Below are 17,263 nucleotides of genomic sequence, written 5' to 3' on the forward strand. Positions count from 1 at the left end.
AGGGATTGGAACGCTGACTGCGAGCCAGGCCTAATCACTCAACATCAGTGCCCGACCTCACTAATGTTCTTGTGGCTGAATGGAAGCAAGTCCTCGCAGCAATGTTCTAACATCTAGTGGAAAGCCTTACCAGAAGAGTGGAGGCTGTTATAGCAGCAAAGGGGGGACCAACTACATATTCATGCCCATGATTTTGGAATGAGATGTTCGAGCAGGTGTCCACATACTTCTAGCCGTGTAGTGTGGTAAGGAAGACATGACTTGACCCAAATTATGAATGGATGTGCATGTTAACTGGAGGTTAAAAGAAAATGGCTTCTAGGAAAGAAAATGTGTATTTTCCTTGGCATCCAGGACCAATCACTGTTGTGTATTGGAAATTGTGATTTCCAAAGATTGGGCTCAACATAATGTAGCACGGCTATCTGCAGCACAGCGGGGAGGAAAATGGCTTTCATTAAATTACATTGAAGTTTATACATCAGTGATGATAAGGGCAGTATGGGCCTGCCAACTCCCTAGAAACAAGATTGAACTGCTCCGTCTCCCACAATATGAAGAAATTAAGTATTCTATTCATTTTCTGCTGCAGATGCATATGCAGAGGTAAATGAAAGCAGAAGATTTTATTTAAAAGCAATGTGACAGAGTAAATAAAAGGAAAGGAAATTCATATTACTGTAGCTATTCTACACAGGCAGGTACTGTATCAGTTGGGATTCAGTGTGAATATTTGTCTGTATATATAACTGGGTGGGCCTATAAGAATAAAAGTGTTTCAGTATTCTGGAGGCATATAAGTGTAAATAGTACTTTAGTGATGCTATTAAATTAAGTTGATGGTTTAGTCCATAATCCTCTCAATGATTAGATGAACAATTGTCAATGTCAATCGAGACTCCTTAAGGTCTGGAACAAGTCACATCAATCTGCTCTGTTGCTGTGTGTTTCAAAAGAAATGGACACCTTGCAGCACCGAAATGGCAACATACAAGTGTCAAACAAACTGTTGATAAACCCTTTCACAGATTTCAAGCATATGTCATACAATTTTAGCTTCTCCTGCCTCCAACCATAGTAGTTGGCAGAGTGGCTTCAGTGTTGAAAGCTTACTGTGCATCCCCTGTATAGTGTGCAATTCCAATAGGTACAGACGAGTCATAGGATATCCATTGAAAGTGATGGGCCACGTGTCTTCTCTATTTTATCAATGTTTATGATAAAAATACACAAGATACACATAACACATTCCAAGACATCGAAATAATGCCAAGATACTGAATTAGGTTATTACTGACATTTGAAGTGATGTCTAGTCTACTCTCCTCTTTTGACATTGGATTTAGCCATCAGAGTCCCCGCTTTTTGGGGGGTGGATGACACCATTGCTTGAATTGATGGGTAGCCTCTGAAATGACACCCTAATCCCTACATAGTGCACTATTTTTGACCAGGGCCCATAGGGACGCAACCCTAGTTTTAGTGTCTGTCCAGAGATCAATTAGGTTAGGAGTGAATAGCCTCAGAGGAAGTGATGCAATTAGAGCTGCAGTGTCGGAGAACTGTGTATCCATCCACAAGTCCATTTATCACCAATTAAAAACAAATAGACTTTGCACTGGTGTAATCATCAGCTTCATCACTTTTCTATTGAATCTTTATCAACAGTTCATTATTGGTTTGTGAAGAAAAGGAATAAGAAGGAAGACTTCAGCATGATGCTCAGAGTAAATTCCTGATGTAGGATAGGCAAGACAAATATGGAGATGTGAGTTATAACTATCTACCCTCTCATGTGTTTCAATTACAAGAGGGGAAAAGCATATCCGAATGGACCCAGATAGCTAAAGCAAGCTATCTGAACAACCCAACATATGGAAAATCCTATTTCTAAATGTGAAACACACACAGTTGCCATCTGAAAATTGTGAATTACTACCAACACAGAAATACATCTCTCCAAGCTAATGATATGCAATATAGTAAAAAATAGAAATGGAAAGGGAAAAATATGCACAAATGCTTTACGGTCGAGTTCAGTGCTGGCTGCCTTATCCTTTGAGTAATTGTCAATTGGGGAGGTTTTGCCGTTTTAGTATGAAATGAACACACTCACTCCTGTCTTGAGTTTGTTCCCATAGTGGAGGCGCATAAAGCATCAGTGACTGGAGAAGGTTGAGGAGAATGGATGGAGGCAGGGCTTTTATAGGGCAAGATTCGCAACCTGACACCACTACATCACTTTTCAGGGTGAAGATGTTGCCGCCTGAGACCCAACCGGGCCCTATTCATTTATACGGCTTCACAGGAACGTGTTACCAAAGAGAAATGTAGCCAATATTACGGATGTGTTGTAAATGATCAAGTCTCTATTCCAAGCATGTGTCCCTCATCTCGGTGTAGAGTTGATAAATGGAGCATATGATTGGATGTGTACATTTCTTATGAAAGCATTGGATAATAACGTTCATACTAAATTACAAGCTGAGAATTTTCGCTGGCAGTGGGAAATTGTTCATTACTAAGCAATGTGTAGTGCAACACATTTCAAAAAGAAAGCGCACAGGATTACACAGTTGCGTTTAACCCCTACTCATCCCAGACTCAAAACTATGTGACACATCGAAAATAAAGAGCAACGAAAGAGAAGTGAAGAACAAGAATAATGTTTGCTGTTAATTACCTCTAGAAATTGGCAGGCAGCTCCAACTCATTGCAGAGAGTGTGTGACCCTTAGCTTTGCTGAGGAAAACCATTTGAATGCGCTTATCCTTTTTATTCATGTATAATGTCCTGTCCCCTATATGCCTACTCTCAGTATGCACCATTATCTCGGAAGATGCTTGCAGTTATCCTTTCCACTGTTCATGTGTGTTAATGGACATGAGTTCACCTGGAGATGCTTTGATCGAGCTTGCGTCTCAAATTACACCCTAATCCCTATATAGTGCAGTACTCCCTATTTATAGAGGGAATAGTGTGCCATTTGGGACATAGTCTATTTCAATGGGAAAATGGAGAAAAGATACTGAGAGTGGTTTGGCGTTTGTTTCTGTGGATTGTACTGTACAGTATTTTATTGGAGAAATGTATTTCATGTTGTGTACCGTCTTTCTGTAATCCCATTCCCACTTACCTACTTCCATTAGCCCCTTAGGATGTTACTGTCAGATCAGCATCTCATAGGAGCTAACTAGTCTCTATGCATCTTCCAAGATACAACTGGACTGACTGTCAGTTTGCCTGCTTTTCATCTTGTAAATATGTGAGAACTACGTCAGAGGTAGCTGTTGGCTACGTGTCATTCTCCATGCAGAGATTATCCTGTGTGGATGTCATATCAAATTACAACTCTAGATTAAAACAGAGCAATTCCTACATATCCAAACATATCATCTTCCAACATGTCTATTTACATGGAACAACGTTACAAAAAAGACACAAAGGTAATGACACTAATGTAAGCTTGTGACAGTATAACTATTCTGCAAAAGTACACAGTACTTCAGGAAAATATTTACAACATTCTCCCTTCATATAGTATTGTTAGAAATGTTTACATCAACAATTGTGGAATAAACTATTGTGTCTCTGTGATAAGTGGAAAACTAGTGCTGTGTCCCAAATGGTACCCTATTCCCTATATATTGTACTAATTTTGACCAGAGCTAGTCAGAAATAGTAGACTATACATTTGGAACCCCACCTAAGACTGCGCCGGAGCAGAAGGCAGATGTTTTACATGCCCCCAACTGATTGTGTTTTTTTTGTTTTTTAAATTTACGTTGTTTGTAACTTGTTTTTTTACAAATGTTGTGCATAATGTTGCCGCTACCGTCTCTCATGACCAAAATGACTTCCAGACATCAGGACTGCGATTACTCACCACGGACTAGCAAAATCTTTTTTCTTGTTTAACGAGTCTGATGAGCCCGAGGCGGAGGATATATGGCTCCCTCGGGAACAGGCCCCGGCCCCGTGATCTACGTGAAGAACAGGCAGAGAAAAAGAGGCCATGGAGAGCGGGCTGCCTTCTGAGAAGTCGGAGGTGTTCGAAAAAACCTCCACTTCCCTCAATTCTGCTAGCAAACATGCAATCTTTGGATAATAAAATGTACGAGTTACGGGGAAGATTAAACTACCAACGGGACATTAAAAACTGGAATATCTTATGCTTTATGGAGTCATGGCTGAAAGATGACAATATCAACATACAGCTGGCTGGTTATACGATGTACCGGCAGGATAGAACAGTGGCGTCTGGTAAGACAAGGGGCGGCGGACTATGTATTTTTGTAAATAACAGCTGGTGCACTATATCCAAGGAAGTCTCAAGCTATTGCTCACCTTGAGTATATCATTATAAGCTGTAGACCACACTACCTACCGAGAGAATTCTCATATGTATTCTTCGTAGTTGTTTACATACCACCTCAGTCAGAGGTTGGCACTAAGATTGCATTGAAGGAGCTGTATTCCGCCATAAGCAAACAAGAAAACCCAGAGGCGTCACTCCTTATAGAAGGGGACTTTAATGCAAGGAATCTTAAATCAGTTTTACCAAATTTCTATCATCAAGTGCAACCAGAGGGAAAATAACTCTAGACCACCTATACTCCACACACAGAGACACATGCAAAGCTCTCCCTCACCCTCAATTTGGCAAATCTGACCATAATTCTATCCTCCAGACTCCTGCTTACAAGCAAAAATGAAAACAGGAAGCACCAGTGACTAGATAAAAAAAAAGTGGTCAGATGAAGCAGATGCTAAGCTACAGGACTGTTTTGCGAGTACAGACTGGAATATGTTGCGGGATTCCTCCAATGGCATTGTGGAGTACACCATGTCTGTCATTTGCTTCATCAATAAGTGTATCGATGACGTCGTCCCCACAGTGACCGTATATATATACCCCAACCAGAAGACATGGATTACAGGCAGCATCCACTCTTAGCTAAAGGGTATAGCTGCCGCTTTCAAGGAGCGGGACTCATACGAAATCCCGCTATCACCTCCGACGACCATCAAACAGGCAAATGTCAATACAGGGCTAAGATCGAGTCATACTACGACCTGCTCTGACGCTCGTTGGATGTGGCAGGGCTTGCAAACCATTACAGACTACAAAGGTAAGCACAGCCAAGAGCTGCCAAGTGACATTAGACAACCGGAACAAGCCAAACTTCTTCCATTTAAGAGTGATGTTGGCCAATGTGTTCTTTGGTACCCTTCGCCAGATCTGTGTCTCGACACAATCCTGTCTCGGAGCGCTACGGACAATTCCTTCGACCTCATATCTTGGCTTTTGCTCTGACATGCACTGTCAAATGTGGGATCTTATATAGACACGTGTGTGCATTTCTGAATTTACCACAGGTGGACTCCAATTAAGTTGTAGAATCAATGGAAACAGGATGGCAAACTCCAAGTGGGAGTGAAAAACATGAATTTAATTCATTGTAGAATAAGGCTGTATCATAACAAAATGTGTAAAAAGTGAAGGGGTGTGAATACTATACGAATGTACTGTATAATGTTGCATTATCACCATACATAGACACACATGCTTTAATCAGTGCCAGTAGCAGGCCATCAGTAAAAAATGTAGTAAGGGGCCTGGACAGCTGACCTGGGGTATGTCTGACTCTACCTTCATTATGTTGGAGAGGCTTCCATTAATGAACAGCCTCTCTGTTCTGTTAGACAGGTAACTCTCAAACCATGAGATAGCAGAGGACGTAACATACGTCCTCTGCTATTTCCGGTACCGACAGAGATGGCCGTCTCGCTTCGCATTCCTAGAAAACTATGCAGTATTTTGTTTTTTTACGTGTTATTTCTTACATTGGTACCCTAGGTAATCTTAGGTTTCATTACATACAGTCGGGAAGAACTACTGAATATAAGAGCAACGTCAACTCACCATCAGTACGACCAGGAATATGACTTTCCCGAAGCGGATCCTGTGTTCTGCCTTCCACCCAGGACAACGGAATAGATCCCAGCCTGCGACCCAAAACAACGACGCCGTAAAAGAGGGAAATGAAGCGGGCTTCTGGTCAGGCTCCGGAGACGGGCACATCGCGCACCACTCCCGAGCATACTACTCGCCAATGTCCAGTCTCTTGACAACAAGGTTGATGAAATCCGAGCAAGGGTAGCATTCCAGAGGGACATCAGAGACTGTAACGTTCTTTGCTTCACGGAAACATGGCTCACTGGAGAGACACTAACTGAATCGGTGCAGCCAGCTGGCTTCTTCACGTATCGCGCCGACAGAAACAAACATCTTTCTAGTAAGAAGAGGGGCGGGGGAGTATGCCTTATGATTAACGAGACGTGGTGTGATCACAACAACATACAGGAACTCAAGTCCTTCCGTTCACCTGATTTAGAATTCCTCACAATCAAATGTCGACCGCATTATCTACCAAGGGAATTCTCTTTGATTATAATCACAGCCGTATATATTCCCCCCCAAGCAGACACATCGATGGCCCTGAACAAACTTTATTTGACTCTTTGCAAACTGGAAACCACTTATCCTGAGGCTGCATTCATTGTATCTGGGGATTTTAACAAGGCTAATCTGAAAAGAAGACTCCCTAAATTGTATCAGCATATCGATTGCGCAACCAGGGCTGGTAAAATCTTGGATCATTGCTATTCTAACTTCCGCAACGCATATAAGGTCCCCTCCCCCCTCCATCCTTTCGGAAAAGCTGACCACGACTCCATTTTGTTGCTCCCTGCCTACAGTCAGAAACTAAAACAAGAAGCTTCCGCACTCAGGTCTGTTCAACGCTGGTCCGACCAATCTGATTCCACGCTTGCGTCCAACAACGCATTGCGCATTGCGTCCAACAACAACATTTACATTACATTTACATTTAAGTCATTTAGCAGACGCTCTTATCCAGAGCGACTTACAAATTGGTGCATTCACCTTATGACATCCAGTGGAACAGTCACTTTACAATAGTGCATCTAAATCTTAAGGGGGGGGTGAGAGGGATTACTTATCCTATCCTAGGTATTCCTTAAAGAGGTGGGGTTTCAGGTGTCTCCGGAAGGTGGTGATTGACTCCGCTGTCCTGGCGTCGTGAGGGAGTTTGTTCCACCATTGGGGGGCCAGAGCAGCGAACAGTTTTGACTGGGCTGAGCGGGAGCTGTACTTCCTCAGTGGTAGGGAGGCAAGCAGGCCAGAGGTGGATGAACGCAGTGCCCTTGTTTGGGTGTAGGGCCTGATCAGAGCCTGGAGGTACTGAGGTGCCGTTCCCCTCACAGCTCTGTAGGCAAGCACCATGGTCTTGTAGCAGATGCGAGCTTCAACTGGAAGCCAGTGGAGAGAACGGAGGAGCGGGGGACGTGAGAAAACTTGGGAAGGTTGAACACCAGACGGGCTGCGGCGTTCTGGATGAGTTGAAGGGGTTTAATGGCACAGGCAGGGAGCCCAGCCAACAGCGAGTTGCAGTAATCCAGACGGGAGATGACAAGTGCCTGGATTAGGACCTGCGCCGCTTCCTGTGTGAGGCAGGGTCGTACTCTGCGGATGTTGTAGAGCATGAACCTACAGGAACGGGCCACCGCCTTGATGTTGGTTGAGAACGACAGGGTCTTGTCCAGGATCACGCCAAGGTTCTTGGCGCTCCGGGAGGAGGACACAATGGAGTTGTCAACCGTGATGGCGAGATCATGGAACGGGCAGTCCTTCCCCGGGAGGAAGAGCAGCTCCGTCTTGCCGAGGTTCAGCTTGAGGTGGTGATCCGTCATCCACACTGATATGTCTGCCAGACATGCAGAGATGCGATTCGCCACCTGGTCATCAGAAGGGGGAAAGGAGAAGATTAATTGTGTGTCGTCTGCATAGCAATGATAGGAGAGACCATGTGAGGTTATGACAGAGCCAAGTGACTTGGTGTATAGCGAGAATAGGAGAGGGCCAAGAACAGAGCCCTGGGGGACACCAGTGGTGAGAGCGCATAGTTGACAGATACTGTGAACCATCAGATCCTCCTCTCCACCCTCTCCGAGTTGGGCATCTCCGGCGCGGCCCATGCTTGGATTGCGTCCTACCTGACAGGTCGCTCCTACCAGGTGGCGTGGCGAGAATCTGTCTCCTCACCACGCCACCTGGTAGGAGCGACCTGTCAGGTAGGATGCAATCCAAGCATGGGCCGCGCCGGAGATGCCCAACTCGGAGAGGGTGGAGAGGAGGATCTGATGGTTCACAGTATCGAAGGCAGCCGATAGATCTAGAAGGATGAGAGCAGAGGAGAGAGAGTTAGCTTTAGCAGTGCGGAGCGCCTCCGTGATACAGAGGAGAGCAGTCTCAGTTGAATGACTAGTCTTGAAACCTGACTGATTTGGATCAAGAAGGTCATTCAGAGAGAGATAGCGGGAGAGCTGGCCAAGGACGGCACGTTCAAGAGTTTTGGAGAGAAAAGAAAGAAGGGATACTGGTCTGTAATTGTTGACATCGGAGGGATCGAGTGTAGGTTTTTTCAGAAGGGGTGCAACTCTCGCTCTCTTGAAGACGGAAGGGACGTAGCCGGCGGTCAGGGATGAGTTGATGAGCGAGGTGAGGTAAGGGAGAAGGTCTCCGGAAATGGTCTGGAGAAGAGAGGAGGGGATAGGGTCAAGCGGGCAGGTTGTTGGGCGGCCGGCCGTCACAAGACGCGAGATTTCATCTGGAGAGAGAGGGGAGAAAGAGGTCAGAGCACAGGGTAGGGCAGTGTGAGCAGAACCAGCGGTGTCGTTTGACTTAGCAAACGAGGATCGGATGTCGTCGACCTTCTTTTCAAAATGGTTGACGAAGTCATCTGCAGAGAGGGAGGGGGGGGAGGATTCAGGAGGGAGGAGAAGGTGGCAAAGAGCTTCCTAGGGTTAGAGGCAGATGCTTGGAATTTAGCGTGGTAGAAAGTGGCTTTAGCAGCAGAGACAGAGGAGGAAAATGTAGAGAGGAGGGAGTGAAAGGATGCCAGGTCCGCAGGGAGGCGAGTTTTCCTCCATTTCCGCTCGGCTGCCCGGAGCCCTGTTCTGTGAGCTCGCAATGAGTCATCGAGCCACGGAGCGGGAGGGGAGGACCGAGCCGGCCTGGAGGATAGGGGACATAGAGAGTCAAAGGATGCAGAGAGGGAGGAGAGGAGGGTTGAGGAGGCAGAATCAGGAGATAGGTTGGAGAAGGTTTGAGCGGAGGGAAGAGATGATAGGATGGAAGAGGAGAGAGTAGCGGGGGAGAGAGAGCGAAGGTTGGGACGGTGCGATACCATCCGAGTAGGGGCAGTGTGGGAGGTGTTGGATGAGAGCGAGAGGGAAAAGGATACAAGGTAGTGGTCGGAGACTTGGAGGGGAGTTGCAATGAGGTTAGTGGAAGAACAGCATCTAGTAAAGATGAGGTCGAGCGTATTGCCTGCCTTGTGAGTAGGGGGAAGGTGAGAGGGTGAGGTCAAAAGAGGAGAGGAGTGGAAAGAAGGAGGCAGAGAGGAAAGAGTCAAAGGTAGACGTGGGGAGGTTAAAGTCGCCCAGAACTGTGAGAGGTGAGCCGTCCTCAGGAAAGGAGCTTATCAAGGCATCAAGCTCATTGATGAACTCTCCGAGGGAACCTGGAGGGCGATAAATGGATAAGGATGTTAAGCTTGAAAGGGCTGGTAACTGTGACAGCATGGAATTCAAAGGAGGCGATAGACAGATGGGTAAGGGGAGAAAGAGAGAATGACCACTTGGGAGAGATGAGGATCCCGGTGCCAACACCCCGCTGACCAGAAGCTCTCGGGGTGTGCGAGAACACGTGGGCGGACGAAGAGAGAGCAGTAGGAGTAGCAGTGTTGTCTGTGGTGATCCATGTTTCCGTCAGTGCCAAGAAGTCGAGGGACTGGAGGGAGGCACAGGCTGAGATGAACTCTGCCTTGTTGACCGCAGATTGGCAGTTCCAGAGGCTACCGGAGACCTGGAACTCCACGTGGGTCGTGCGCGCTGGGACCACCAGAGTAGGGTGGCCGCGGCCACGCGGTGTGGAGCGTTTGTATGGTCTGTGCAGAGAGGAGAGAACAGGGATAAACAGACACATAGTTGACAGTCTACAGGAGAAGCTACGCTAATGCAAAGGAGATTGGAATGACAAGTGGACTACACGTCTCGAATGTTCAGAAAGTTAAGCTACGTAGCAAGAATCTTATTGACTAAGATGATTAAAATGATACAGTACTGCTGAAGTAGGCTAGCTGGCAGTGGGTGCGTTGTTGACACTACACTAATCAAGTCGTTCCGTTGAGTGTAATAGTTTCTGCAGTGTTGCTATTCGGGGGCTAGCTGGCTAGCTAGCAGTGTTGTTTACGTTACGTTACGTTAAATGAACGACAATAGCTGGCTAGCGAACCTAGAAAATCGCTCTAGACTACATAATTATCTTTGATACAAAGACGGCTATGTAGCTAGCTATGTAGCTAGCTACGATCAAACAAATCAAACCGTTGTACTGTAATGAAATGAAGTGAAAATGTGATACTGACTGTGAATGCGACCGGGTTGTTGAGTTCTATTCAGAAGACGTTGGCTAGCGTTGGCTAGCTAGCAGAGTCTCCTACGTTAAGGACGACAAATAGCTGGCTTGCTAACTTCGGTAAATTAAGATAATCACTCTAAGACTACACACTCTAAACCTAAACAACACAATTATCTTGGATACGAAGATACGAAGACAGCAAAGACAGCTATGTAGCTAGCTAACACTACACTAATCAAGTCGTTCAGTTGAGTGTAATAGTTTCTCCAGTGCAGCTTATCAGTGGACGTTAGCTAGCTGGCTAGTGAAGACTACGTTAGGACGGCGAAATACGATAATTACGCAATTATCTTTGATACAAAGACGGCTATGTAGCTAGCTGAGAAGAAATTGCTAAGATTAGACAAATCAAACCGTTGTGCTATAATGAAATATAATGAAATAATGAAATGAAATGTAATGAAATGTAATGAAAAAATTATACTACCCGCGGGAGCGAAGTGCCGATGCGACCACTCGCTCCAACCCGGAAATAGAACTTGAGGAATACGCTGATTCGGTGAGCGAGTTTGAGAGCATGCTGTCGGGCTGTATCACCGCCTGGTACGGCAACTGCTCCGCCCATAACAGTAAGGCTCTCCAGAGGGTAGTGAGGTCTGCACAACGCATCACTGGGGGCAAACTACCTGCCCTCCTGGACACCTACACCACCCGATGTCACAGGAAGGCCATAAAGATCATCAAGGACAACAACCACCCGAGCCACTGCCTGTTCACCCGCCTATCATCCAGAAGGCGAGGTCAGTACAGGTGCATAAAAGCAGGGACCGAGAGACTGAAAAATAGCTTCTATCTCAAGGCCATCAGACTGTTAAACAGCCACCACTAACATTGAGTGGCCGCTGCCAACATACTGACTAGCCACTTTAATAATGGGAATTGATGGAAATGTATGTAAATTATATCACTAGCCACTTTAATAAACAATGCTACTTATTATAGTGTTTACACACCCTACATTACTCATCCCATATGTATATGTATATGTATATACTGTACTCTGTATCATCTACTGCATCTTTATGTAATACATGTATCACTAGCCACTTTAAACTATGCCACTTTGTTTACATACCCTACATTACTCATTCCATATGTATATACTGTACTCGATAGCATCTACTGGATCTTGCCTATGCCGTTCTGTACCATCACTCATTCATATATCTTTATGTACATATTATTTATCCCTTTACACTTGTGTGTATAAGATTGTAGTTTTGGAATTGTTAGGTTAGATTACTCGTTGGTTATTATTGCATTGTCGGAACTAGAAGCACAAGCATTTCGCTACACTCACATTAACATCTGCTAACCATGTGTATGTGACAAATACATTTGATTTGATTTGATACAATAATGTTAAAAGACCTATAGGCGCTCTGTTTGGAGCTGGCTGGAGAGAGAAAGAATGTTATCCTTGTGAAATTGGCCAATGATGACCATAGAGTTTGAAAAGTCAAAAGGAGAGTGTTTCTTTGTGTTTCTATGTTAAGTATGGTTATTGTCAGCCACTATATGACAGGTTAATTCATTAATGTTAAAGTTTGATGCCCTCTGGTAGCATTTTCTAAGCAACACATAAATTGTAAGCTACCTTCATTAGATACATTTCGATTTCAAAACTTTAGTCCTACAGAACCATGGGATTCTGATTCAGGTTACTACTACAGAGCCAGAGCAAGAGAAGGTAAAGAAAAGTTTTGGTTCCCAATAATATGTCTGACTGAAAATTAAGTGAGTGGTTGCCTCTTAAGCTCCGCGGACCTGGTATCTGGCCCAAACCAACCGCTCAGAGTTTATTTCACAGATATAAATGTTTTTTCTTTTGGGAATGTAATCATACAGTCCTTATCTCCCATCTGGCATGGGGACCGTAGAGGAGAATGCAGAGGATTCTGGTCAGAAGAGTAATTTCCTGCAAAAAGGCGAAAATGTGTAAATAGTATACAAAGAACACTTTGTTGACTATATGTGAACACACACTCTCAGGGACATTAGGGGGGCATTATTATGGGAACATTGGCATCTAGCACCCTTTTTTATCTGTTATTTTATCTGAAATTATGTGAGTTGAGTCACATTTCACCTTCATCTAATACTGTCTATGCCTGCATTCCAAATGGCACCTTATTCCCTACATCTGGAAAATTGAGCCATTTGGGACGCTAAAGGTAAGCACATTGGGCAGGCAGGCTGCATAGATGTGAGAGACTAGATAGATTGTATTTGAACCCCATTGTTACACAGCCCCAGATATTATTTGGCAACCTGTCATTAAGTGCCTTTGAACAAGGTATGGTAGTAGGTGCCAGGAGCATCGGTTTCTGTCAAGAACGACAATGTTTCTGGGGTTTTCACACTCAACAGTTTCCCGTGTGTATCAAGAATGGTTCACTACCTAAAAGGACATGCAGCCAACTTTACACAACTATGGGAAGTGTAGAGTCCCACAGTGGAGGTGTCATAATACCCATAAAACCTAGCATTCAAAAACGTGGTTTTGTGTAGGTTTGCCCTGGCGTGACGTTTTGATAACCATGTAAATCTCTCTCGGACATGGTGACTTTTATCAACATATTCACACAGGAAGCGGCGCAGGTCCTAATCCAGGCACTTGTCATCTCCCGTCTGGATTACTGCAACTCGCTGTTGGCTGGGCTCCCTGCCTGTGCCATTAAACCCCTACAACTCATCCAGAACGCCGCAGCCCGTCTAGTGTTCAACCTTCCCAAGTTCTCTCACGTCACCCCGCTCCTCCGCTCTCTCCACTGGCTTCCAGTTGAAGCTCGCATCCGCTACAAGACCATGGTGCTTGCCTACGGAGCTGTGAGGGGAACGGCACCTCAGTACCTCCAGGCTCTGATCAGGCCCTACACCCAAATAAGGGCACTGCGTTCATCCACCTCTGGCCTGCTCGCCTCCCTACCACTGAGGAAGTACAGTTCCCGCTCAGCTCAGTCAAAACTGTTCGCTGCTCTGGCTCCCCAATGGTGGAACAAACTCCCTCATGACGCCAGGACAGCGGAGTCAATCACCACCTTCCGGAGACACCTGAAACCCCACCTCTTTAAGGAATACCTAGGATAGGATAAAGTAATCCTTCTCACCCCCCTCCCCCCTTAAAATATTTAGATGCACTATTGTAAAGTGGCTGTTCCACTGGATGTCATAAGGTGAATGCACCAATTTGTAAGTCGCTCTGGATAAGAGCGTCTGCTAAATGACTTAAATGTAAATGTAAATGTAAATATTCGGCTCTAATTAGCATTAAAGCAGACATCATGCAAAAGGTTGTATGGGTATGGGACTCATACTGTGATACTCCATTGGAGTCAACATGGGCCAGCCCCGGTGGAGTCAACATGGTCCATGCCCCGGTGATTGAAGCTGTTCTGAGGGCAAAAGGGGTGGGTGCAACTCAATATAAGGAAGGTGTTCCTAATGTTTTGTATTCTTAGAGTATGTCTAATTGCTGTACACTGGATGAGAGCTTTAGGATATCAAAGTGTGAGTGTTCTCACACCACAAATTGAACTGCAAAGTGACTTATCAATGTTCAAATTAGAGAAGTACTATGTGTCATCAGTTTGTTCATTATTGACTTTCCTGGTTAAGTAAGGGTTGTATGAGTAAGTATATTGTTTAACTAATTATAAGCCACAAGTGTGCATTGTTCTGATTGTACAAAATCTCAATTTGCCACCATCAAAGCCAGAGGTTCTGGCTTGCTCCTAAACTAAGATGCTGATCATGTCTTTTTCCATATCAACCCAACTTGTATTATATCCGGTTAACCGTCTCATAAGTAACCACAGCGTCTTATACCACAAAGTGGTGCTTAGATTGCCGCCACTTGTCCTTGGAGATTAAAGTGAAAAATAGTGGCAAGCAGTACAAATGGTCTCTATTGAACAGATGTGTTGGAAATCGTTTAAACCTAGGCAATCCGTTTATGTGATTTATTTCCCTAAGATGATAAGGAGGGATTACTCAGAGAATTAACAGCATGTTCTCTTGTTGCAATTCTGCTCAGACGACAAGTCACATCTGACCGCCATGCGCATGATTTATCATCACAGATACAAGAACATCGGACTCCAAAGTCAACACTGTCTGGCTGCTTTCCTGTCCCTGCCTTGACTGAGAATATTTCCACAGTATAGTGCTTAATGAGGTAAGAGATTAAGATGTCGCCCTCAATCGCTAAGGCTCAATTAGCACGATGGATTCAGAATGACTTTTAGTTTACCAAAACGTTTGGATAGACTGTCATTGAAGTGCTTTTTGATTTAGCTAAAATGAAAAATATAACTTGGGAGGTTATGGCCAGTTTTTTACAGGGTGAAACCATTAACTCTTTTAATGAGGGAAGCTGGCAAATGCTTAAGTGTCATGCAGTAAACAGGATGGTAGCTAGTGCTGGTGGCTTGACCAGGTTTGTTCATTTATATTATGAATGTTAATTCTGAATGTTGGTACTGGAGTAATTACAGCCTTACACAGGTATGTGAGACAATTACTGTAAAGTGTTACTGGAGTGATACTAACATTTTGTTAATGTTATAATAGATTAAGGACAAAATGCTCTGTCCTCACTTATCCTTTCATTCCAAAGGGGTCCAACCTAACCTGGCTCTAATAGGGGTAGCTGTGGAGGACAGGTCAATATGGTCTGTATGAGATGTGGCCAACAGGGGAAAGGATTTATTTGAGTGGTTATATTAAGGCTGCCTCCCAAATGGCACCCGATTCCATTTATACTGCACTACTTTAGACCAGAACCCTATGGGCCCCGGTAAAATGTACTGCACAAATAGGGAAAAGGGTGCCATTTGGGATGCAACGCTAACCTGGGAGATAAAGGACCTCCACCTCCTCAGGTTACCTTTTCTGTGACGCCGAGGCACAATACTCCCCCCTCCGGATTTCACAGCTAAGATATTTAACTTACTAGCACTTGACACTCCCACTGCATCCCAAATGGTACACTAACCCCTTTAAATTGCACTACTTTTGACCAGTGACATTTTGCATTATAAAGGGAATAGTGTGCCATTTGGGAGGCATCCTTCGAAGACTCTGGAGAGGCCACACAATTTAAAACCCAGAGTGCCTGGTATATGGATATTGCCTGAGTCAAAGCCTAAAGGGTAACGATAACTGCTGAACTCTGTGATCCTGTGGAGAAATTGTGTTTTCTGAGAGGTGTGGCTGGCGCCTGACCCCTTGCTTTCCAATAATCTATGTTTTATGAGATTACTGAGACATCATGTTTGCCATGCAGGTGTCCGCCAGATCTATAGTGCCAGCATTTGACCCCATAAACTGTAGCATTGATTAAACATTATGAAATGTTTATAGCCTTTGTGAGTGAGGCACTTATGTTCAGATGTATTTTTCAGAGAAAGAGAGTACTGTATTTGCGAGTTGAAATTGAGGCGAAACTATCCACTTGTTACAATTGGACCAAGTAGAACTGTTCTGAGTTGACCTACAAACGGTTCTTGACCGGTAATAAGCTAAAGAGCTTATCGGTAGATATTCCCTCAGTCTTAATAGGCATCCCAGACATCACCCTATTCCCTTTATAGTGCACTTCTTTTGATCAGTGCCCTTTAGGCCCTGATCAAAAGTAGAGCACTATTTAGGGAATAAGGTGCCATTTAAGATGCAGCTAATAGGCCTATTGTACGGTGTCTGCTGTCAGCTATATTTAGAAACAATGGCTGACAGGCCTGACCTCTGGGACAGTGAGACACACAAACTGGATTACCTGCTGATATCCTGTACTGTACCTCACGACTCTCTTATCCCTGCTCTGTCTCTCCAAGATTATACTACTCAAGAAACCAACCACATGCAAAGCAGAACAAGAGACTAAGATATTCATACTGCTACAAAAAACTTCAGGAGACCCTATTATTCCTAAACAGCATGATACATATCTTGTTGTTAAATAGCTACCGAGCTACAGTATAAGGCTTTGAAGTATTCATTAAGTTATTTCCATCTTTTTCCAAATATTGCCTCTGTTGCTACCAGAAAATAAACAGATCCAGGACATGTGTTATGCACTTGAGTGAGGACCCAAAAGCGGTTTAACAAAAACAGAGTCCTTTAATGTAAACACAGGGAAGACATAGATCCTCTTCAGATGTAGATAATGGAAAAATAGACAACCCGCAGAGAGGGCGACAAATGAAACAAAAAGTCCTTCTGATAATTACAAAAGAGCCCCCTTCTTAGCAGCAGAGGAGAATAGCTGGGTTAGCGGCGACAGGCTGCAGGTCTCTCTGGGTAGGCGCGGGTCGTAGAGGAACAGTGGTACCTGATCTCACGTAGCATCAGATGAACTGGACACAGTACAAACGATAAGACAGTTAGCTGAGTACAGGATGCACTTGCCAGGCAGATTCCGACAGGACGGGACAAGGATGAAGCAAACGAGACGATAGTTTGTTTCTGGCATGAGAAACTCAAACGAGAATCTGACAAAGAAAGAAGCAGGAACAGAGAGAGAAATAGAGACCTAATCAGAGGGAAAAAGGGAACAGGTGGGAAAAGGGTGAACGAGGTAGTTAGAGGAGATGAGGAACAGCTGGAGGAGGAGAGAAAGAAGGTAACCTAGTATGACCAGCAGAGGGAGACAGAGTGAAGAGAAAGAACAGGAACAAGACATAATATGTCAATTTT

At 44.6% G+C, this 17,263-nt stretch overlaps 1 protein-coding gene across 2 annotated transcripts in view; it reads left to right on the forward strand.

Annotated features, from left to right (window-relative positions):
* LOC124039839 (cadherin-18-like) overlaps positions 1 to 17,263 on the forward strand; it is a 369,098-nt gene that overhangs the window by 125,012 nt on the left and 226,823 nt on the right. Inside the window, exon 1 of one of the 2 annotated variants that reach the window (XM_046356287.1) lies at positions 14,611 to 14,744. The exons of the other annotated variant lie outside the window; for it this stretch is intronic. The gene's annotated coding sequence lies outside the window, so the exon portion shown is untranslated. Of the gene's footprint in view, positions 1 to 14,610; positions 14,745 to 17,263 lie in introns of those variants that run through there. 2 annotated transcript variants of the gene reach the window in all.

This window comes from Oncorhynchus gorbuscha, linkage group LG07, assembly GCF_021184085.1.
Source record: "Oncorhynchus gorbuscha isolate QuinsamMale2020 ecotype Even-year linkage group LG07, OgorEven_v1.0, whole genome shotgun sequence".
In the NCBI taxonomy this organism is placed as follows: Eukaryota; Metazoa; Chordata; class Actinopteri; order Salmoniformes; family Salmonidae; genus Oncorhynchus; species Oncorhynchus gorbuscha.